Source organism: Rhagoletis zephyria, unplaced genomic scaffold (assembly GCF_001687245.7).
Source record: "Rhagoletis zephyria isolate East Lansing unplaced genomic scaffold, Rhagoletis_zephyria_1.1 Rzeph_scaffold_00175, whole genome shotgun sequence".
Lineage (NCBI taxonomy): Eukaryota > Metazoa > Arthropoda > Insecta > Diptera > Tephritidae > Rhagoletis > Rhagoletis zephyria.
Genome location: NW_016157259.1, coordinates 309034 through 334037, shown reverse-complemented (window position 1 = coordinate 334037; position 25004 = coordinate 309034). Strand labels below are relative to the sequence as shown.

At 40.4% G+C, this 25004-nt stretch overlaps 1 protein-coding gene across 6 annotated transcripts in view; it reads left to right on the top strand.

Annotated features, from left to right (window-relative positions):
- The window catches only part of Zyx (lipoma-preferred partner zyxin), a 305332-nt gene that overhangs the window by 58979 nt on the left and 221349 nt on the right, over nucleotides 1-25004 (top strand). Inside the window, exon 2 of one of the 6 annotated variants that reach the window (XM_017608135.1) lies at nucleotides 22082-22151. The exons of the other annotated variants lie outside the window; for them this stretch is intronic. The gene's annotated coding sequence lies outside the window, so the exon portion shown is untranslated. The remainder of the gene's footprint in view (nucleotides 1-22081; nucleotides 22152-25004) is intronic. 6 annotated transcript variants of the gene reach the window in all.

Genomic DNA, 25004 nt, shown 5'->3' with positions numbered 1-25004 from the left:
TTGTCCAAAGTTTAAATTTAGTTTCCCAAAGTTAAAATTTATTTGCCCAGAGTTTAATTTTAATTGCCAAAAATTTAACTTAATGTGTCAATGCTATAACTACGGTGACCATCCGTCCTGTATTATTCGGGACAGTCCTCTTTTTTGACCTATTGTCCTGGTAATTGATTTATTTTATACGGGACGACAAATGTTCTGTATTTCTTTTATTTTACTGTATTTGTCCCGTATTCAGTATTAGGCATTTTGACGCCTTTGCAGCTCATTAAAATGGCATGCCTATGAACCAGTCTTAAGTGATGTTGGTATATGATCGTAATTTTCTCCATAAACAGCAATTATTTTCTAATCTGAATGCGAATGCCTGTTATTCGAATCGAGGAATACATACAGTGACCAAAACATTAATGAGGACCCGACTTTTAGCAAGGTTTGGCCATTTTTCGTTAATTTATTTAATGTTTATTATTTTTTATGAAAGCAAAGCTCTTTTCCGAACAATAAATCCAAATTTCTGACTTGGTGCAAAAAACTGTAAAAATTAATTCTGCAATGTTTCACCAAAATTTCAAACTTTTTAATTAGAATCTTTAAGAAAAAAGATTTGGTTTGCAGTTTTGTAGCTCATTAAATTCGAGTATAATAAGGGAACGTACCCATACTACGTGACCCGTTCAGGGGGGGAAGAGTATCTTCAAAATACCACGCTTGGTCACAGTGAGAGGGGGACTTAGGTTTTTATTACGTAGTCAATATCCTCTAAGGAAATCTAGCGTTTTTTTCGAGATACATTCAAACATGACGTGCAGTGTTTGGCGCTTTTTAAACTCAAAAGACTTCTGTTTCTATAATACCATGTTCTGACAAACATCGTAAACATGTTTTCGCTGCTAAAACCGGTTTTCGACCTAAAACTTGTGTTTTCGTCCATGTAAAATCTGTCAAACGAAAACCAGTTTTCGCTGAAAACGACTTGAAAACTCACATTCCACTCATTCCAATCGTTGTCTGCACTAAATTTTTTCGATTATTTATCGAAGTGGAAGTCATATTTTTTATAATTTTATTTAATACGCTATTTCAGATTTATTGTTAATTTATTGGCTGGCCACAGTAAAATAAGAATGAAAGTAAAAGTTTGTTAATGAAAAGAAAATGAAGGAAAAGTATTTTGGTTTGGTTAAAAATTGGAAAATGTGGGTCACGTAGTATAGGTACGTTCCCTAAAGTTCCCTAAATTTGCAAAATTATTTTTTGTCCCGTATTCGGCTCCCATAAATATGGTCACCGTAGCTATAACATATACGATTATCAGTTATGAAAACAACTTAGTAAAATTTTTAATTTAATTGAAGGGAAATAGTGGTATTCGATCAAAAAATATTTATTTTTAACGATTTTCTAGCAATTTTACGAAAAAATGTTTTTTCCTCATGTAAAATATATGGGAAACTTCAAAACCCCGGCGGCACCGGTAAATATTAACCTATTTCAAAATAAATACGTGTCTCCTTATTTTTGATATTTTTGAGTTCTGGGCGGTGGCAGCAGCAGAAATTAAATAAGTGGATTATTTTCCTACGTATTTTTGGGCTACCCTAATGTACATATATGAAATTTTAATCGGCAGAAAATTAATTGGGGATAGGGAATAACTTGTCAAATAACGTTAAATTACAGGCATCTAACCCAAATTTACTTTTCATGCAAATATAGGGTCGAGATTTTTTTATGAAGTGTGAAGTAAAGTGTTTTGTGATATAATATTACTTTTCATTTTGTGAATTTGGTGCAATGGGTTTATTAATGCAATATATACATATAAATACTTATTTCTTGCTTACAATGTTAGTAAAATGAAGGATGTAATTAAGTAACTTAACAACTTATACAGAATTTTTATTGTAATAATTTAAATTGCAAATTCAATTTTGCGCTTTCCTTTCCCGAATCTTTCTATTATCCTTTCAGTGTCAATTTCAATACCTAAGTGTACGAGTAAAAGTGCTAGACCTATCAGTCTTTCTTCATTCATGGTACTACGCAACCATGTTTTTAACCGGCGAAGGGTTGAAAAACTCCTTCGGAAGTGGCGTTACTAGCTGGAAGTGTGACCAGAATGCGGAGAAGTTTTTTAATCAATGGAAAAGCCTATTCGTCGCATTTACCAAGAACTTCTGCTGCTGATTTAGGGAATGGCTTTTCGCTTTCCTTATTTGTCCATCGTTCCAACCATACTTTATACTCTCCTTCCAAATTGATACCGTCTTTTTCTAAGAAAGCTGATGAAAGCGTACTAAGAGCTGATGAAACTCTGAATTTGATCACATTATTAATATTAACTTTAAAGAAACGATTTTATAAAATAAGAGATGCAAAATAAGATCTTAGATCCATAAAAGTCTATTCCTTTTCAAAGTACATATGTACACTCATACAGTCATGTAAAAATTAATAGGGACACGATATTTTGACCAGTTTCGGCTTTTTTCCATGTTTGTTTACTGTTTATTATTTTTTTATAAAAAAAACAGCTCAATATCTAACAAAAACAATTTAAGTCCAAATTTCAAACTTTGTAGAAATATTAGAAAAATTCAGCAAACAATTTTTACAACAAACTTTTTATTCAGATTTTCTAGAATATGCAGTTTTATGGCGCATTAAATTCTAGCTTAAGAAAGTGCAAGTTTCAAGCAATTTGCGTTGATTTTTGATAATTTTTTTGAGAATAGTGTTATTATTTTATTCCATACAAAAAAATTTTCGAACACACTTTGTATGGAAGAAAATGCTTGACACGGCAATAATCTTAATAAAAAGTTTGCCCTAATTTGTTGAATTTCTCTAATTTTTCTACAAAGTTTGAAATTTTGACTTACATTGTTTTTGTTCGATAATAAGCTGTTTTTTATAAAAAAAAAATAATAGACAGTAAACAAACAATGGAAAAATAGCCGTAACTGGTAAAAATGTCGTGTCTTTATTGTTACTGTAGGTAACAAAGATAAGTTTTATAAAGAAAAAAAAAATAAATACTTTCCATTATTGACACAGATTTCCAGGATCTATTTATTCTTTGCACTTCTTCACAAATATCGAAATACCGAATCTTTATTTGTACTTAATCGTAATGAACCGTGACTCGAATTTACACAATATAAATATTGTACTTCGTATACTCAAGAACTTTCTACCAAAAACGAGCTACGCCAACGATGCAGACAAATGTGCACGCCGTACATTCACGAGGTGGCGCCTTCAGCAGTACCGCTATTTTCCTAGGCGAATTTGATAGAATCAGCTATTTGCCTCGTCGTCAACAGAAATGCTTTGTTCTCGTGATTATTGTCATAGTAAAATTTGTTTGCTCTCAAAACAATCAGAAGGACTAGCGTAAAATAGTTACTGCTGATTTCTACTAGCTTGGCGTGTCTTTGTTCATCTTTATAAAATACGCTTTTATAATTGGGGTGTTCACAGTTCGTTCCAAATTGTGTCTGTGTGTGTGTGTGTGTGTGTAGACGTCTACATTTTGAGACATATTTAGTATCAAACTGTGAGCACCCCTTTCTAGCAGTCGTCGCAAAATCGTCTCAAAACTTTGCTGGTGTTGCCAGACATTTCTTCTTTTCGTGCATTTTTTATATGTCGCCTTTCGATTTTGTTTCTGAAAAATTGTAATTATTTAACTTAATTACCAATTCCTAATATTTGTTATTTCTTTTCCTTGATTTGTTTCTTTTCATCAGAAATTGCGCTCAAATTAAATGCAAATACACAAAACGTGCCCAATAAATAAAAAAAATNTGTGAACACCCCAAATATAAATTTATAAAAACGGTAATGAACGGCTATGAAAATGTTTTCAATTTTTATTATATTTTTCATGTCATTAATATTTTTATGCACATACAAATGTCTGGTTACACAGTTGAAAGTGAAAATTCCTACATACGTGCACTGCGGAAATAGACTAAAAGTGGTATGAGAAAGTTCGATTTCGATACATTAATGTTCGAGCGCCCCATCGACTCAACTCCCCGCCTCCCCCCTGTATCCGCCACTGCTACCGAATGGAAGCTCGCACGGCAGGCAATGGCAAACTTTCGATTGTACTTCTGACATGAAAAGGCTTCTCATAAAACAACATACCGTTTAGAGGTGACGTAAAACTGCGGGCTCCTCTATTTGTGTAACAACATTAAGACGCATACCTCAAAGAAGAAAAATGTGTAAGCACAAAAGTATTATTATACCGGGAAAGTTCTTGGTAAAGCGACTTATCTCCCCCTTAAGTATTTGTATATTGGTATGTGGTCAACTCTGAGCAGTAATATATTGTCAGATATCAATAAGAAGTATCATATTTATATTGAGTACAAGCACAGAATAAACAGTATACACAAGACGCACCACGTACAAATTTATTTAACTTCGGAGGACGTAATATTACAACCCGGACCAGAGCAGAGAAGTTAACATCACGTCCACTATGAATACCATGGCGACCCGTAACAGAGCAGAGGAGTTAAGATCACATCCACTATTAATAACATGAAGTTAACATCTCGCCTTAAACATACATCATAATCAGCGTTGCCGTGAGCATGAAAAAAAGTATCACTTGCCAAGCAGAAAAAGTATCAAAAAGTATCAAAATCGAACAAAACTGTTATATGTTAAAATTTTAATTAAAAAAAAACTAATAATAAATAAAATTTTAAAATTAAATCCATAGTTATAAAAAAAATTTTATATTACTTTCTTTCACAAAAACAGAGAATGTGTATGCTTATTTGCCTAACGAAAAATAAACTTATAGGGCCCCTAAACCACACAAAAGCTTTGCGCAACCCGTGACTTGTACAAGTCAATATTGTGGAAATTACTACAGAATAAAATTGTGCAAACCTTATTTTAGAGAAACGTTGCTCAATTAAATATGTGCAAGAAATATGAATGTTCGTTGCACATTTTGATAGTTTCAGCTTTAAAACGCACAGAAAGAATATTAAACAATTAAAAAGGTCTAAGTTCGGGCGAAGCCGAACATTAGATATCCGGCGCAAGTATCAAATATAGTTTTTTTTTCACCTTTCCGAAGACTACCGTACATGGTAAGCACAAAAACGACCGACGCAAGCCCGATATATTTTTGTGTGTGGTTTAGCGGTCCTATAACAGCGACGTGTTCAAAGAAATTTCGGGTTGTGTTTCCCTTATGAGAGTTACCAAATCAAACTTATAAATATCTATATATAAATTTTGAGACTTTAAATAACAAGAAAAAAAAATCTACCTTTAAACTAGTAATATTGTAATAATAATATTGTACATAGTAATATTGTACATAGTTTTCAAAAATTAATTTCTGCTAGCCGAAAGTATCAAAATAGGGCATTTGTAAACAAAAAAGTATCAAATTATCAAATCCTACAATTTAGAAAAAAAGTATCAAAAATGATACAATTGTATCAAAACGGCAACGCTGATCGTGATGGAAAACGAAGTTAGTTAACATCTTGTCGTCATAGCGACGATGGAATCAACAGCGTCAGCCAAGTGAAAATATTGCTACTGTAACAGAGGCAGCGCTGCTTGTGATACCCTTGCTTGCCTCACCGCTCGTGCTCTAAATTCCAATTGGTTCGATAGTCGACATGCGTCTTTTGTATACTGTTTATTCTGTGGTACTAGTCACACCCAAGGTTCATAGAATACGAGATTACGACATCAGCCATGGCCGCCATCTTGATGACGTAGATGGCTCAATTTTTTGAGTTGCCAGATTCCTAAAAAATTATCTTATAAAAATACACTATTTTAGTCAAAAATACATCACGTTTTATTTCAAATATGTTTAACCCTGATATTTACCGTTTGACAATTTGCGTTGAAGTTTGTACATTTTTCTGCGTCTTTGAGTTTATTTAAATTATTAAAAATTTAAGTGCGTTGTTTTCGATTACAAAAATTGCGCTGAAAAATGTAATTTTAGGTTTAACGTATATCTAAATATTAATTGCAATTTCGGTAGCGAAATTTACCAATGTTATGAACGCTTTTTATTTAAAAATGCGCGAGTGCGTTCTGCTCACTTTCAAGAATAATCTCACCAGCAAATTTCAATAAGCATTCGATTTAAATTTCATTTGTCACTATTGCACGAACATTATTATGTTAATCCAGTTTCAAGTGAAGTTATAACATTTTATGTTGTTATAATAAGCTTTGCTACGATTTATATCAAAAATGCCCATTTGATTAGGATTCCTAAAATATGCTATACGGCAACTATATTTTCTGCGTTTTGTGGACTCCTTCTTCGTAAAATATTTCAGCCAATCAGAACTCACTTCGCAACTACGTCATTGGAGGAAAACAAATTTTTGACAGCACCTTCTATTCTATGAACTTTGAGTCACACCTGTCATAGTGATCAGAATTGTTTTTTCCTCTTATGTATACGGTGACCATCCGTTCTGTTTTTTGCAGGACCGTACTGTTTTTCAAAGGTCGGTCCTGCGTAGTTTTTCAAATCTGAAAAACCTGAAAATTTACTGATTTTTCCCAAGTGTCCTGCATTTGTCCCGCATTTTATTCGTTATTTTAAAATTATCGGACAATGGATGGATTTTTTCAAAAAAGTGATTTTTGGTACTTTTCGCAGCTTTTCTTCAATATCTCATGAAAAAATCTCCCAATCAACGTAAGCGACTTACAGCTCGAAGGGTATGGATGTGCCTCTTACCAAAATATATAACTTGTGGCGACTTCAATGAAAATTATCATTACCATTTGCATTTTGTCGTCAAAGTCGAAAAAAGTTAGATTTTCAATCAAATACGCAGTTTCATTTGAATATTTTTTTGCATTATTTTAAAAATTCGATAAAGAAGATATATCACTACAATAAATTTTGAGCCAAAGATAATGGAATTCGGATTAGAAATGTAGATGCTACGGAGCGCAATCTGCACAAATTATATATTTTTGAAAAGGGCACTTTGTAACTCGTCGTCTACGTCGATTCATGACGTCGATTTTTGACAAATAACTGCGAAAAGTACCAAAAAAACAAAAAAAAAATTGTATTGTTTTCGTTTTGAACAACTCAAAATTTGCCTATAAAATAATATTTTAAAGATTTTCACTTTTCGTGTAAGCTATTGTAATTATAATATGTTTTACTATACTTTTATAAATATTCATGTAAAAAAAGATTAATATCGATGAAAAAACGTGATTAATTTTTAAAGTTTAAAATGTATTAATAAATTAGAATCATAAATACTCTTTTGATATTTTTATACTACGTTAATATATGTAGGCATATTTTTGAAAAATTGTCCTTCATTTTGAATCCATATTTATGGTCACCGTACTTATGGATCAAGTAGCTTTCAGATTGTTTACACAATACATTACAATATTGAATATTTTCCTTTTAGAACTAAAGTTTTACATCTTAAAACATAACTGAATGTCAAACTCGTACAATTTTACTGGGATTTCTTTATCCTTTTGTAAAGCAATATTGACGAAATTCCCGTAACTTGAATCAGTATCATTTAGGTACTTAAATGTTTTTTTCTGGCTATTGTGCCTGGTGAACTTTGCGTATTGTTTTTTGTTTCTAAATATCATATATGTAATACTCCCATATTGGCAGTGAGAGCTAGTACCGTCCGAAAACATTACAGTACAGATATATCAATAAGCACGTACGAAAGAAAAGGAACACATACGTTTATAAATAAACATGTACACACCACATACCAGTGTTGCCAGCACTTTTTGGGCCGACCGGCTATATTGGCAAAAAAAGCGAAAAAAGCTAAAAACGACTAAAATTCGCATGTTTTATTTAAAGAAATCGTAGTAAAAATCATTATTTCTTTTTAGTTAATAAAGGTTATACGTAGCAAAGCTTTACACCAGTCGTTAAATAAATCACAAAAACAGAGACTGGTAAATTCATTACAAATTATTTTTGTTTAACAAAAGAAATTGTCGTTATACGTACATCAGAAGTCATGTTTGTATTACTGAAATATAAAAAAAGAGATCAATTACAAACTTATGGCGTTTTCTTTTTTATTAAAAAATTTTGCCTTAAAATGGCTATATTAGTATAAAGCATTTTGCTTAGTCGGAGGCAATATTTTGATAAATGAACACGTGAAGCTGTGAAAAGGCTGAAGAAAACAGGCCAACATTATTTCGAAAAAAGAAAACGCTATTAATTTATATCGAACAAGCTGGTCGCTTTTTAAGTTTTTGACATTTCTACTATTTAATTATATTTTGATGTCTATATATTCAAAACTCAAGTTTTTAATGTCCTACTCACATGCCTGTCTCAGAGCAATAATAACCAACAATAAAGTATGTTGGACCATGATACAATTATTCACAGGTATTGTCTCCCCATAGAGTTTTGCTTCACATCTAGTCCAGACTTAATTTCCGTAACTTAATTTATCTTAATATTTTGGCCACCCTGTTATAAGAGAAACTGTGTTGGCGGTTAGTTAAAACTTAACTTATCACTCGATTTTATATTCTTAAGTTACGGCCTAACGGAAATTGAGAGCGGTGATAGAATCAGGCTTGCCAGATTTTCGTTTTTGTATTTCTCAAAAATAAATGAACGCAATCATGGTTTTTGTATGAATTTTTTATGTGGCATTTTAGGCGGCAAACTGTCAAACAGTTGAAAAAGAAAACACAAAAACAAAATATACGCGCTTCTTGCTTAAGTTGACGTGCTGAGTAATCATTGATGATTTTTTACAGTAATACCATGTTCTGACCGACAACGAAAACACCTTGAAAACGAGTTTTGGGATTGTGGGCTGAAGGCTGTTCACACCGACTGTTGGTGTTTTCGTTGACATTTCTTTCATCCTTTGTATACAGTTTTGCGACACAAAAACAAAATCAAAATACTTTTCCTTCAATTTCTTTTCATTAACAACCTTTTACTTCCATGCTTACTTTATTTTGGCCAGCCAATTAACAATAAATCCGAAATGACGTATTAAAAATGATAAAATATGACTTCCACTTCGATAAATAATCGAAAAAAACTAGTGAAGACACCGATTGGAATGAGTGGAACGTGAGTTTTCAAGTGGTTTTCAGCGAAAACTAGTTTTCGTTTGACAGATTTTACATGGACGAAACACAAGTTTTAGGTCGAAAACCAGTTTTACCAACGAAAACATGTTTTCGATGTCGGTCAGAACATGGTATAAGTTAACTAAAGTTAAGTCTAGACTAACTGGGCTTTAAAACTTCGCACTCAAATTAAAGCCATTCATAACAAAAATTCTATAAAGAAAGTCCCCGCTACGTCCTTCTTTGGAAAAAACACAGTGACCCAAATATAAAATGGGACGCGAGATTTTAGCAAGTGTTGGCTATTTTTATTTAGTTTAATCAATGTTTATTATTTTTTTATGAAAATATAGCTGATTACTCAACAAACACCACATAAGTATCAATTTCAGACTTTGTGCAAAAACTTCGCCAACTTTTAACTTTTTAATTAGCATATTTACAAAATGGTATGTATGCAGTTTTGGCGTCCATTGAAATTTAGTATAGTATGGTGAAAATTTTAGGTAGGTAGGACTAGGGATGCAAGTCAAAAAAATACATCGATGTTTTCTTCGATTTGATGCATCGAAATATAGCATCGATACATATCGATGTATCGTATAAAAACATCGATATTTTCGATGCATCGAATGAAAATATCAACCTTTTTCTTTCAATTAACGGGTGATTTTTTTGAGGTTAGGATTTTCATGCATTAGTATTTGACAGATCACGTGGGATTTCAGACATGGTGTCAAAGAGAAAGATGCTCAGTATGCTTTGACATTTCATCATGAATAGACTTACTAACGAGCAACGCTTGCAAATCATTGAATTTTATTACCAAAATCAGTGTTCGGTTCGCTTTACGTCCGATTTATGGTCTACATAATCGACCAAGTGAGCAAACAATTAATGCGATTGTGACCAAGTTTCGCACTCAGTTTACTTTATTGGACATTAAACCAACCACACGAATGCGTACAGTGCGTACAGAAGAGAATATTGCGTCTGTTTCTGAGAGTGTTGCTGAAGACCGTGAAATGTCGATTCGTCGCCGTTCGCAGCAATTGGGTTTGCGAAACACATTGCGAACCGAACACTGATTTTGGTAATAAAATTCAATGATTTGCAAGCGTTGCTCGTTAGTAAGTCTATTCATGATGAAATGTCAAAGCATACTGAGCATCTTTCTCTTTGACACCATGTCTGAAATCCCACGTGATCTGTCAAATACTAATGCATGAAAATCCTAACCTCAAAAAAATCACCCGTTAAAAATATACAACAATAAAATGAAACAATCGTAACTTCGCTCAGTGGTTAAGTAATAACTCACAGTGAAATGTATTAATTGATTTGAACATTTACAAATCCCAGTTTTTTCTGTTCTTTTGAGAAGGCTTTGAAATTTTCGGACGGTATGGAAGTGGCGACAATTGTAAAATATTTATAAGCATAATAAAATAATATAAAGTGTGCCAGCTAGCAATGACATTATATTTCGGTCACTTATTTGGCAATTTGTTATCATAATTTTTTCCTTCATTTGACTTTCATGTTAACCCTTTTGAGAGAGAAATTATGAAGTTTTGTGGTTTGAGTAAAAAATAAGACAAATAAACATGTCCATAAATTCTTGTCGCTTGTGCAAAAGTACACACAACGTTGCATTACTGATGTTTTCAGTCCATCAGGATAAGGACATAAGCCGAAATCAGAGGTATGCAACAAAACCAAGGATTTATGCCAGAAACTCAAATTTTGCTTTGAAATAAGCGTACATCAAACTGGCTTGCACTTTATATTATTTCTTTCTGCAACACGAAGAACACGACCTATAAAGAAGTGGCTCAGCAACATACGAGTCAGTCAGCACGGAGCTGTGGTCGCTTGGCTATTTGAAGGTGGAGCGTCGCCACTCCACCGCCCACCGTCAACATATGCCTGACGGCGACGCCCACTCGCAGCTCCACAGAGCGCTGAGACAGGAGCAGAGCGCCGACATAGGAGCGCCGACGTAACACCGAAGCAGAGCCCGGCATAGGAACGCCGACGTCGCACAGCAACAGAGCACCGGCACAGTAGCGCCGACGTAGCACCGCAGCAGAGTGCCGGCATAGGAGCGCCGACAGCAACAGGGCGCCGACGTCGCATAGCAGCAGAGCGCCGCCATAGGAGCGCCGACACCGTCCATCAACAGAGCGCCGACAGAATAGCGTTGACGTTACCCAGCAGCAACGCGTCGACAGAATAGAACCGTTAGGAATTCATACACCGTTAATCGTATTGTGTTCATAGGAATTAAGTGTTAGCACGTTTTAGAGGATAAGAATATTTAAATAAAGTACTATTTGCAAAGGCCCCACAATATAAATTTATTGTAACGGACCCTGGGCACGGCGAGTATACCCCAGCATAGAAAACAGAAGCGTCGGGGCCTTCACAGGAAAAGGCTTCGTTACAATTGGCGCCCGAGCAGGGACCCTGCAAATAGTACAATACAAAGAGAACATTTCGAAGCCGATAATTAAACCAGCCATGACAGAACCAGTGAGCATAGCGTGGCAGGTCAGCGTATCCAAGGAACAGTTGGGGTCCATCACACAGGAACTGGGCATCGAACACACACGCACCACTCGAGAGATAAGGAAACGCATAGCGGCATGGGCCGCCAAAGAACTCGTCGACCCGGAGCTTCACGCAAAATTTCTCGGGATGGAAGCAGCATACAACGAGGCCCACTGGGGAGACGAAAGTGAACCAAAGACACCGTTAACAGTGAATCAAGGCGAAAGAACCGCGAATGTGTCCGTTAAGCCGCCGACGCAGAGCCAGTTCACATATTCACCACCGTGTATACAACCGCCACCGCAACACCCGCCAACGACATTCGCCGTACCAAACGCTGACGTGCTAACCAAGGGCAACCATGTGCCTAGCGTTACTGTTGCCCCCATCATCGACCAGGTACGCAAGTGGTCGATGAAATACGATGGGGGACGCGACCCGTTGGCGTTTGCGGAACGATTAGAGGAGCTGGCCGACGTCTACACATTAAATTTAGACCTACTACCAAAGACGATGCCTGAATTGCTAAGCGGCACCGCCCACCATTGGTACCGCAACAACAACGAGCATTGGACCAACTGGGCGTTATTCAAACGTGATTTCCTGCCCTTTTCCTACGGGCCTGGTATTTTGAACGCCTGGAAAACGACGTAAGGCAACGGAGGCAGCGCCCACGAGAAACATTCAAGGACTACGTGATCGCAATTCAAAACCTGATGCGACACGCGGGTTACAGTAGTGAACAACGGCTGGAAAGGATTTTTCGAAATAGCCACCCGGAGTACTTGCTTTACATCAAGCGGCGAGATTTTAACACCTTGACGGAACTCCACACGCTCGCAGAATACTATGAAATCATCTACGAAAGCCATCGGCGGCCCCCAGAAACCGCCCGACGAGAAATAGCGATACACATTGGTGACGACCCCATTATATCACCATCCCAACCGAGACGGGCATTTCAGCAACGACCGCCACCACGCATGGATCAGCATCATCGAGAAACACCGTACAACACAGCAGTGAGAACCCCACCAGCTTCGAGAGCCGCGACTCAAACTTTTCACAGCGGAAACACATGCAGGAGGTGTGGTCAAGAGGGACACTTCACCCGAAGGTGCCGTAACCCACGGAAGCTGTTCTGTTGGGGGTGCGGCCGGGCCGATATACGGACAATAGAGTGCTGGCGGTGACGTCAGGGAAACGAGAGAGGGCTTCACCAGGGAACCGGCGAGATGAAGACCCCCAGTACAGCGTCGGACAACCAATAATTTTGAGCCAGGGAAGCGGCCGCCTCTACGCCCTAATTTCGTTGGGTGGAGCGCCCGCGGAAGCCGTAATCGACACAGGTGTCTCGAGAAGTTTCGTGTCCGCCAGCGTGGCGGAGCAATTGGTTAGCTTGGGGAGAGGCAAAATGATAACAAGATAGGAATCCTTATGGCCGATGGCACCAGGAACCAAATATCCGAAGCCGTGAGGACCGTGACGCGGCCTGTTCCAGTGGCGCGTCATGCCGTTCGGCCTACGTTCCGCACCTGCAACATTCCAGGGAGCGTTAGAAATGGAGCCCTACGCGTTCGCCTACCTCGACGACATAATCGTCATAGGCTCCACCTTCGACGAACACGTGAAGCGCTTGCGAGAGGTACTCCGACGACTACAGTAGGCCAACATGCGCATTAACCCCGAGAAGTGCGATTTTTTTAAAAAGGAGCTCCGGTACTTGGGCCACGTCATTAGTGACAAGGGCATACGCACCGAGCCCGACAAAGTCGCCGCCATTCAGGAACTAAAACCACCGACCAACGTGAAGGAGGTGCGCCAATACCTCGGGATAGCTTCCTGGTATCGCCGGTTCGTACCCGACTTCGCTACACTAAGCCAACCACTCACCGCCCTCCTGAAGAAGGGAAAACACTGGAGGTGGGTAACTGAACAACAGGAAGCGTTCGACATGATTAAGAGAAAACTCACCGACGCCCCCATGCTCGCGTGCCCAGACTTCAACAAGAAGTTCACCCTGCAGACGGACGCGAGCAATTTCGGCCTAGGGGCCGTACGCACACAGGAGTTGGAAGGCGGTGAACGGGTAATCGCATACGAGATTCGGAAGCTTTATAAGGAAGAGATCAATTATTCGGCCACGGAAAAGGAATGCTTAGCCATAGTCTGGGGAATACGCAAAATTAGGCCTTACCTGGAAGGATACCGATTCAACGTCAGAACCGACCACATGTCATGTAAAATGGTTAAATTCCATCGAAAGTCCCACAGGTCGCATATAGCGGTGGGCCCTGGGTTTGTCGCGGATGCACTGTCTCGACAACCACTAGAAACGCTACTACGAACAACAGTGGTGGAACCACGACGCAAGTGGTGGCACAGACGCGTCGATGAACTGCGTACCAACCCGGAGAAATACGCCGATAACATGATGCAGGAGGGGCAGCTCGTCATATCCCGTGTCGATCCCAGGACGAAGAGGCAGTCCTCTGGAAGCTGTATGTGCCCAACCTCCTCCGCCAACGAGTACTGAGGGAGAATCATGACATACCAAGCGCTGGACACATGGGTATTCGCCGAACAGTAGAACGGATTGCGTATCGGTATTATTGGCCAGGAATGTTCCGCGACATCAGCCGGTACGTCCGTCAATGTGAGTCCTGCCAGAAGTGTAAGGAGGCACAACACAAACCAGCCGGCAAGATGCTCTCGCAGGTCGCACAAGAATCTTCCGCCACGGTATGCGCCGACTTCATCGGACCCCTACCACGGTCCACGCATGGCAACGCCATGCTACTTGTGTTTTTCGACCGGTTTGGCAAGTGGGTCGAGTTGGTCCCCATGGAACAGGCCACAGCAGAAGGATTCCGCCGCGCGTTTAGGGAGCGTATCCTCGCCCGATTTGGCGTACCCAAGGTCTTCATCTCAGACAATGGTGTACAATTTACTAGCACGCTCTGGCAGCGTTACCTCCAGGAAGTGGAGGTATGCCAACAATTTACGGTGCCGTACATACCCCAAGAAATTCCGACGAAACGCGCCAACTGCACCGTAAAGCGGATTATCGCACAGCTTACGAAGACACAACATAAGCGGTGGGATCACATCCTCCCAGAAATCACACTCGCCGTAAACACCAGCGTCACAGCCTCCACCGGATACTGCCCAGCGTTCTTGGTACAAGGACGGGAACCACGCTTACCGGGAGCACTCTTCGATGAAATAAATGTCGGAACTCCAAAAAAAAGACTTTAAAATAAAATAACTAAAATTAGCAAGACCGTCGCATAATTGGAGACCGTCATTCGTGAATAAGCGAAAATATTTTACAAAAGCGAAAACCAATCAACGATGAAAATGGAAGGGCTGAGCAAAATGGAGAATAGTGTGAAGCGATTGCGCGCACGCGTAGCCGAGGAAAACGCGAAGCGACCACGCACCCAGATGCTGCCCGCGCACGTGCCGAAGCCGCCGACGCCGCCGCGATGTACGCGGCACTCACTCCCGCCACTGGACAGACGCGCAGCCAGCAGCAATTAATGGCGACCCACCCTGCAGTAAAATTTAGAGACAGTCTGTTAAAGCGCTAGTTCCGCCCTACACATTTCAGAACTATCTCTGAACTAGTGCAAAACGGCTGCAGAGAGGAGCAGTTCAAACTTTTGGTGTGCTAGTTGCGCTCTGTTGAGAAGTAAATGCACAAATTCTCACGTCTCGTACAATACTCAAATAGCTCAGCGGGAAGACTCTAACATCGTTGGTCGCGAGTTCTAAGCGCGGTAGAGGCAGTTGTGATCTTCAGATTTAATAAATTTAAATTGTTGAGTGCCGCCTAAAAATTGATTGATTGAAAATTATCAAATTTAATATAAATAAAATAAAAAATAAAATGTAATCTGTAAAGAAACAAAAAAATTAAAAAAAAAAAATCAAGAAATCGGTAAAATCGAATACTTAATCAATTTTTTTTCATAAAAAACTTATTTTCGTAGATCTGTCCAAAATGGAAACAGTTCTTCAGAAAAGAAAAAATATCCAGTAATCTAGCTTTACAATTTTTTCTCATAAAAAACTTATTGTCCCAGAACTGTCGAAAATGGAATCAGTTCAGAACTAGTTCGAAAGTTCTGCATATGTGGCAATTTCCACTTCGTAGGACATCGCCATGTAAAAAGAGACAGTTGAAAGCATTGCGTTGGGATAGATCGAGAACCAGTACCGCCTCTTAAAGAGCTAGTTCTGCGCTAGTTCTGAACTAGTGCGATTTACTGCAGGGCAGTTAGTCGCTAGGCGGACCGCCGTCGCACGCGCTGCCAGCATGCACGCTGTCGCCATCCACGCGGAAACATTCGCGCTCTGTCGGTGCACGCGATCGCCGCTCAAGCAGCTCCAAGGTACGCGGCCACGTCCAGCATGACGACGGGCACCCACGTCGAAATTGCCGACACTGCACAGGCTACATCAGCACGCGCCGCCGCAGCCCAAACAACCGCTGGACGGACCATCGCTGCGCACACGGCCGCCGTACACGCTACAGCAGCGTTCGCCAACGCAGCGCGCGCTGCTCATGAAGTCGCCCGGCGCACACTGGCAGAAACCCCGACCGTCAGCCCTACGGGAGACGACAGGTACAATGACGCCAGGGCAGCCGCCTCCTCGGTGAGGAGGGTAGTACCACATCACGACACCAGGCACGGGAGCGCAGTGGACATAGACAAAACTACGTCCACCAGTAGCTCGCCCAGCGACAGCTCGACGTGCGACAGCACATCGCATACCAGCTCATCAGACACCAGCACGACCACCGATAGCTCAACAGGCGAGAGCCCAGCTAGCGACAGACCGGGTAACCAGGACACCGACATGGGATTGCCCGAACAGCTCGGAATCGAGCTATCCTCGGACGAGGAGCCGCCTCAGCAGGCGTCGACGGGCCCGCGAGGAATTTTCCCGCCAGGACCAGGCGGAATAGCGCTGTATGAGGCCGACCTGCGGACACTGACAGGACCCTATTGGTTAACAGATACAGTCATCGATGCCTGGGCGAAGGGTCTGGAAGCCACGCTCTACGTACGAGGTACCGTACTCAGCCCCTTTGTGGTCTGGCAATTAAGCCAGCCCGACCGGGGAGAGCATCCATCGGTGGCTACGCGACACCGACCTCTTCGGCCAGCGGGTTATCCTCGCACCCCACAACGCCGCGAGCCATTGGTACCTCGCCCTCGCCAACCAGGAGATGACCTACCACATCACGGACAGCGAATGTTGGCACGACCTCTACATTTGGGTGGCCGACTCCAGGAAAGTGGTAAGGGTGACACACGTGGTATAGGAGTGGCGAGAGTTTCTCCGGGGGGAATACCAGCAGCGACATCAGCGGGAGGCCCCCCACATACGGGAGGTATATCTGGAGGTACTACAACAAACCAACGATAGCGACTGCGGAATCGACGTGGTGGAAATTGCCGTGCTGAGGTACGTAGGACGAGGAGAAGGTGGGCCGGGGTGTATATCCAGCCCGTTCACGGCGACCATGGCGGCGCAAAAACGCGCTCACATGCTGAGGGTATTCCAGCAGCCACCACAGGTAGAAGCACCACCACGAACCTCGGAACTTCCAGAGGCGACATCACCGCTACCTCTGCCGCCACACGCACCAGCGCCACATGAGGTAGTGCCATTCGCACCGACACCGCCCCGAGCATCAGCACCGTCCGAAGCAAAGTCACCCCCGCGAGGCTAGTCAACACCAAGGTAACAAACGGTCATTCCCGCCGACGAAACAGCGCTAAACCAGTTCCCAGAAATCGACGGGAGGGTACGGAATGCTCTACGCGACATTGAGGAAGGGGTCTGCAATTCCCGCGTGAGGATCGTCACGGAAAACTACGGGGTGGGGCGTTCGTATAGTCCCGAAACGCCGTCGAACTTGAGCCTGCCGAAGAGGAGGGAAAGTGGGAGGACTAAATATCCGCGAATTTCAGCCCACACACACGCCTACCCCCACACCAGCAACAACGACTACATCACTAACAACAACGACCGCACCAGTAACAACAACGACTGCAACAGCGTCATCAACACGGCTAATCAATACGAGAGACCGTAGCAAAACTCCTTAGCGATACCGTTACCATAGCAACGCAGCATGTAGCCACACAACTCAGCAACACGAAGAACACGACCTATAAAGAAGTGGCTCAGCAACATACGAGTCAGTCAGCACGGAGCTGTGGTCGTGAACGCACAGCTACCAACAAATAGTCCTTGACTTGTACTCGGGACTGCCGTACAAGGCTTGACTATTTCGAGGCAGAGCCCCGCTACTCCACAGTCCACCGTGAAGTCGCGTGACGGCAACGCCGACGTCACCCAGGAGCCAGGAGGTCAGTAGCGGAGTCATTGTAGTCCACGCCCAGCCACCAACAAATAGTCCTTGACTTGTACCCGGGACTGCCGCACAAGGCTTGCCTATTTGAAGGTGGAGCGCCGCCACTCCACCGCCCATCGTGAACCCGCCTGACGGCGATGCCCACAGTTCCACAGAGCGCCGACACAGTAGCGCCGACGTAACACCGCAGCAGAGCGCCGGCAAAGGAACGCACAGCAATAGCGTCGACGTCACCCAGCAGCAACGTGTCGGCAGAATTAGGAATTATACACCGTTAATCGTATTGTGTTCATAGGAATTAAGTGTTAACACGTTTTAGAGGATAAGAATATTTAAATAAAGTACTATTTGCAAAGGCTCCACAATATAAATTTATTGTAACGGACCCTGGGCACGAAATGCTTACACATTGAGAAGTTAGCTTACTGCCAATATAGAAGTATTGCATATATGCTAACAGCAATTTGATAAAAAAAAACGAAAGCCACATGCAAATAAAAGCTACAATTAATGTCAAAGAATGGACACGAAGAATTTTGGTCAGCCGAAAATCATTATAACAACATATTACACAAACTAAGAAAAAAGGTTTCAGTTTTATCATCGTCTTTATTAAGCTTACTATGTTAAACAAAAAACTTTTTCAATTATCTTCATTATAAACAACATGGCGCCATTTACATTTGAGCCCTCTCATTAAGCTATGGAAAACGGGTGTTGTGACGGTAGCTGCTGCTCTCTGCCAATTAATTTTGCAATGCTGCAAATTTTAGATGTCTTCTTTCGATTTTAACTATTTTATTTGAATAATTTTCAACGGGTCGCCATTGTGAACAGATTGTTGGGTTGTGGTTCTTTTGAACAGTATCTACCCCGTATCTGACATACCAGTTCATGGCAAGAGGGCTGTAATGGCTCAATGCTAAATCGGGTTAGAACAAATTTGAGCCTTTACGTTGCTTTATGAAGGACAGAAAACGTTATTGTAAACACTTCTCATATAAATTTCATGATTTTTATAGCCCGTGATAGTTAATGTTTTGCTCTTCGTGCCACACTGGCAGATGGCTTGCCCCACCATCTTGGACTCCATTTGTCTTCGTTGCATTATAAAACTCAGCGCCCCGAATCTGCCTAAAGGCTGCTTCGACGTATGTTTCCTCGTCCACACATACTTTTTCTTGTTTTTTCACAAAATTTTCTCCGCAAGCTCACACTTCGCCGAACACATTTCGAAGAATAACTAATAATCATTACGCAAGTGATGGGTAAACATAATCGGCTAGTTTTTTTCGTGTCCATTCTTTAGTCAAAATTTCTATATCGCAATATTTGTGGGCATCATTGAATCCATTGTAACCCGATTTTCATGAAAGCTACGAAGATGCAATAACTCAATTCATATGTATTCAAAGTGTATGCTACGTTCGTAGCTATTCGAACTCAGCGATAGCATTTCACGAAAAATCGGAAAACGATGGATTCAGTGATAGCCATCAGTATTGAGATATCGAAATTGTGACTGGCATTGATTCTAGGTGAATGTTATCTTAAGTTAACATTACATTAATAAAACGAAAAACTCAACATGACAAAATTTTAACTCCGTCCCCTGAAAAAACCCCATTGTTGCAAGATTTCCTGTGCAAAAATGCTCCATAGATATAACGAAGAAATTTTGAGCATGAAAACCGCGAACCTACGCAAATTTATTGTTTGAAAGAGCAATAATGTTAATGGATTTTAAATCGCTTTTAAAAAGGTAATAATGTCAATTGACTTTATTTCGCACCAGTATGCGACATAGTGTCAATTGACTTTATTTCCGTTGATCTTGTTACCTGTAACTAAATTGTACACGTGCATTAATTAGGTTGTGGCCTATAAGCCACATATTAAAATTCCTGAACAAAAATATAAAGCGTTCTCCAATATATTAGGTTGTGTTACGTAAATTTTGTGTAGACTAACTGAGCCTGAAGAAATTAAACTTTGTTTCTTACCGCTTTTTCATTGGCGTTGTGAAGTTTTATTCCCAAATATGAATAATCAAGCATCGATTGATTTAAAAGATGTTATCTTGAAATACCATTCCGGAGGGAAGAGTGTGCGGCAAATCGTGGAAATTTAAAAATGACCAAGAGCCGTTTATTCAAAAAAAAAAAAAAAAAAAAAAAAAAAAAAAAAAAAAAAAAAAAAATTGTACAAGAGCTCCCAAAATTTACTCAGACGTCACCAAGAGAAAAATTTTACGCCTAGTGAAGGCCAAACCATCAGAAACTTTCTCCATAGAAATGAATAGACATATAGCACTTTTTATAATAATAATATCTTAGTGTTTGGCCGAGCTTCTCCTTCGATTTGTGGCGTACGCCTTGATGTTGTCACACGAAGGGCAGGGACCTACAGTTTTACGCCGAGTACGAACAGCGATTGTACTTTTATGAAAAGCTGTTTTTCATGGCAGAAATACTCTCGGAGGTTGGCCATTGCCTGCCAAGGGGCGCCCGCTGTTAAGAAAAAACCTTTTTTTTACATTTTTTTTGCGATGTTGCTTTGTAAAACATGAACAAACGGCAGAAGTACGCTGGGAACTACGTTAACAAGCCATTGGAACATTGGAATAACCTATTTTATAAGAAATAAATTTAATAAATACAAGTATTACTGGACAATGGAAAAGTTGTTTTCGTCTCCTAAGACTAAAATCGTTAGACTACAAATTGGAAATTATTTTCGTCTCTCTAATTATATGGGACTTTTACCTTTTGTCGTCTCGCGGGACGTTTATTTCAAGACGGAAATGATTTACGTCTTCTCTTAATAATTCCCTATATGGGACTTTTATTTTTTTTCGTATCGTGGGACGTTTATTTTAAGATGGAAATAATTTACGTCTTCTCTTAATTATATGGGACTTTTATTGAAATGAGACTTTTTAACTGAGTTCGGGGATCAAACGCGTTAAATATTTAACGCTACGATTGTTCATGTCATCAAATCTGTATCGATCGATCGATTTTCAAAAATGAGGTGTCTAATTGAATGGTCGCCTCAAATAACGTTGTAAGCGACAATTTGTTCAAAGCTATTTTCCTTGATTTTAAAGATATTAATGTGTATATTTTATTTTTTTAAAGGCAAGATTCTTGAAGGGTGCTATACCGAACAAGTAGAAAACCAAATCAAATCCCCGTTTTTGGGTCAGTAAGCAAGTTTTTTTCTATTTTGTAAAATTATAATTTTGTCGCTTACAACGTTATTTGAGGCGACCATTCAATTAATGGGATTTGCTTTTACGTCCTTTTAGTTTTTTTAAAAGGATTGCCAGATGTAAGAAAATCAAATTCAAATAATCAACCTGGGGATACTTGCATTTAGTTTCGTGATATCGGCTGTACGTGTAACAATTTTATGAAGAGAAAACGCGGGATGTAAATCATTTTCGTCTTGAAATACACGTCCCAAGAGACGAGAAAAATAAAAAGTCCCATATACTTAATTATTATGAAAAGACGTAGGTCACTTCCATTCTACAATACACGTCCCACGAGACAAAAACATAAAAATCCCTTATAATGGGTGATTTTTTAAGAGCTTGATAACTTTTTTTTTAAAAAAAACGCATAAAATTTGCAAAATCTCATCGGTTCTTTATTTGAAACGTTAGATTGGTCCATGACATTTACTTTTTGAAGATAATTTCATTTAAANCCGAGAGAAGAGAAACAATTATTATAAGAGGACGTAAATAATTTCCATCTTCCATGAAAACAATTTAGGTGCATTACAAAACGTCAAAATACAAAACATCAGTCTCTTTTATTTCTAAACCCCAGTAGATTGTTATGCCAAATGTGTGCAACCACTCTAAGATGCGAGTTTTCAACTAGGTTGCGCAAGTTAGATTTTTCTTGTAGTGCGGTTTAGAAATAAAAGAGACATATTCTTTGTATTTTGACGTTTTGAAATGCACCCCTTCTCATTAAAATCATTTACCGTTTGCAGGTGGCGTAAAACTGTGGGTCCCGCTCCTTTGATTACATCAGCAAGTCACAATCCAAGCACCAGCGCATATGTAAGCGCGAAAAATCAATTAAATTAATAATTTTACCTAACGACATATCGCGAGCAAAACTACTTAGTATTTTTTTCTCTTCACTGTTTACCGGATACATTTCATATTAATGTCTCTAAAATAAAAAACCAAAAATTTCCGATTAATCCTTTTCCTAACCCATAATATTTTAATATCATAATAATCATATTCAGCGTCATTGCGAGAGTCGTGCCGAATGCAGGTCGTTTTTCGAGAGTCGAATCGTATCGAAAATTTCACGTCATTGCCTAAAATTTCCACTCGGCTAGTGTATTAATACTGAAAAACTTGGCAGCACTGCATATTTTTAGACGATTTTCGCTTTACTTATTTCAGCACGACAGTGGACAATGCCAATGTTGTCGAGTCGTACCATTTAGCATAATTTACGTCTTACGCAATAAGGCTGAATAAAATTTTGGCGCTTACACTTTTGTTAAGTGCTGCTTCAAGTCTGGGCTCGAATCGGAACAACCGTTCACGGATTGAAAACCATACGTAATAAAATTGCTTGATACGTTAGTCGTATAAGCTGAATGGGATAAAGAGTACGTTCTTCTTCTTCTTCTTTTTTGGCGCTGTAACCGCCTAAGCGATTTTGGCCGAGTTCAGCAAAGCACGCCAGTCGTTTCTCCTCTGTGCCAACTGACGCCAATTGGAAACGCCAAGTGAAGCCAAGTCCTTCTCCACCTGATCTTTCCATCGCAGTGGGGGCCTCCCTCTTCCTCTGCTACCACCAGCGGGTTCCGAGTTGAATACTTTCAGAGCTGGAGCGTCGGTGTCCATTCGAACGACATGACCAAGCCAGCGGAGCCGCTGTATTTTAATTCGCTGCACTATGTCCATATCGTTGTAAAGCTCATACAGCTCATCGTTCCATCGTCTGCGGTACTCGCCGTCGCCAACGCGTAAAGGACCGTAAATCTTCCGCAAAATCTTTCTCTCAAACACCCCAAGAGCCGCCTCATCGGATGTTGTCATTGTCCATGCTTCTGCGCCATATACCAGCACGGGCATGATGAGTGACTTATAGAGCGTGGTTTTCGTACGTCGAGAGAGGACTTTACTCCTGAATTGCCTACTCAGTCCAAAGTAGCACTTGTTGGCAAGAGTGATTCTACGTTGGATTTCAATGCTGACATTATTATCGGTGTTAATGCTGGTTCCCAAGTAAACGAAATTCTCTACTTTCTCGAAATTGTAACTGTCAACAGTGACGTGGGTGCCAAGGCGCGAATGTGCTGACTGTTTGTTTGAGAGTACGTTCACGAATGTCATAATCCGAAAAATTTGTTTTTACGTGACGATTTGCTTTGTCTCTATAAAAGAACAGTTGGCGCCTTCAAAGGCAAAATACAAAATTGTTAATGTTTACATATACATGTGACGAACAAAAGTAAGGGCACAGTGAATTTTTCGCAATAGGTGCAAAGCTTTTTATTCTTATTTATTTTCGATAATCTATATAAATGTGAATGTCTGTTTGTTTATTACCTTATAACTTTTGAACACCTATTGGTTTTTACCCCGGGAAGGTTATAAGCATAGAGAAAAATCAGGAGTACTGGAAAAGGGGTCGTGGCACCTCCCATACTAACTAAAATTTTCATGTTTTATATCTCTTAAAATATTTGTGGTAGAGTACTAGAACTTGGTGTCGAGATAAATGAAATTAATTTCATACTCATGGAGAAAAATGGGCGGACTAGGAAAAAGGGGCGTGGCACCTCCCGTAGGCGTGAAATATTTAATCAGCTATAACTTCGGAACCGTAAGTCACACGAACTTGATATTTGGTTTGCAGACATATCTATGGTAGATTCTTTTAGTAAGGTATATATATACATAAGCAAGTCTATAAAAGGGGCGTGGTACATCCCAAAGGCGTGGAATTTTTTATCAGCTATAACAACATTTACTATTACTTACATACATATATAATTTATTGGAGATATTTTAATGTAAATAAAAACACCTGCTGTGCAAAAAGGTTATTATTACATTTCATTACATAACACCCAAGCTATACAACTGTCCTTCCGTTATTGTTGTTGTTGTTGTAGCGGCTACAACAACCCCGCCCAGGACGGTTGGTATCTCAGTCGTTGTCGTCAAGTTCCACTAACGGCAACCCTAGGAAGCGTGCAGCTTCTGTGGGGTTGGTCCACAGGCACAAGGCCGTTAGGGTTGTCGGGTTTTCCGGGCATGCGAAGAGATGTTTCGAGTCATGTGGGGTCTCTCCGCATGCCGGAAACTCATTCGGCACATCCTCATTCAATCCTCTGGACTTCGTCCGTCAGTTCATATAGATGCCTCCTGACGTGCCTAGGCGAGGGCTCCTCTGCAAGCAGATGTCTGTTTGGGTGGCCACTTCTGTGGCTCCCGATCAGGAACTGCTTGTAGAGAATTATATTGTGCTACTTTATGGGGAGCATTTGCGCCTCGCCATGAAGATGGTGTTCGGGCGACATCAGGAGGCATCCTGTCGCTGTCCTGAGTGCGGTGTTCTGTGCAGTCTGTAGCTTCGTCCACTGCGTCCTACTAGTCCCCGGCGACCACACTGGCGCTGCGTAGTTCAAAACCGGCCGGCCTCTTGCCTTGTATGTTGCCAGCAACGTTTCTTTGTCTTTGCCCCAAGTACTGCCGGCTAGCGACTTGAGGACCTTGTTGCGGCTCTGTACTTTATTGACAATAGCGGTTGCGTGCGCAGAGAAGGAGAGCAGGCTATCGAATGTTACTCCGAGTATTTTGGGGTTATTCACCGTCGGAATTGGTGTGTCATCGACGTGAATCCCCAGCGGTAGCCTGACCTCCTTCGTCCAGGTTGTGAAC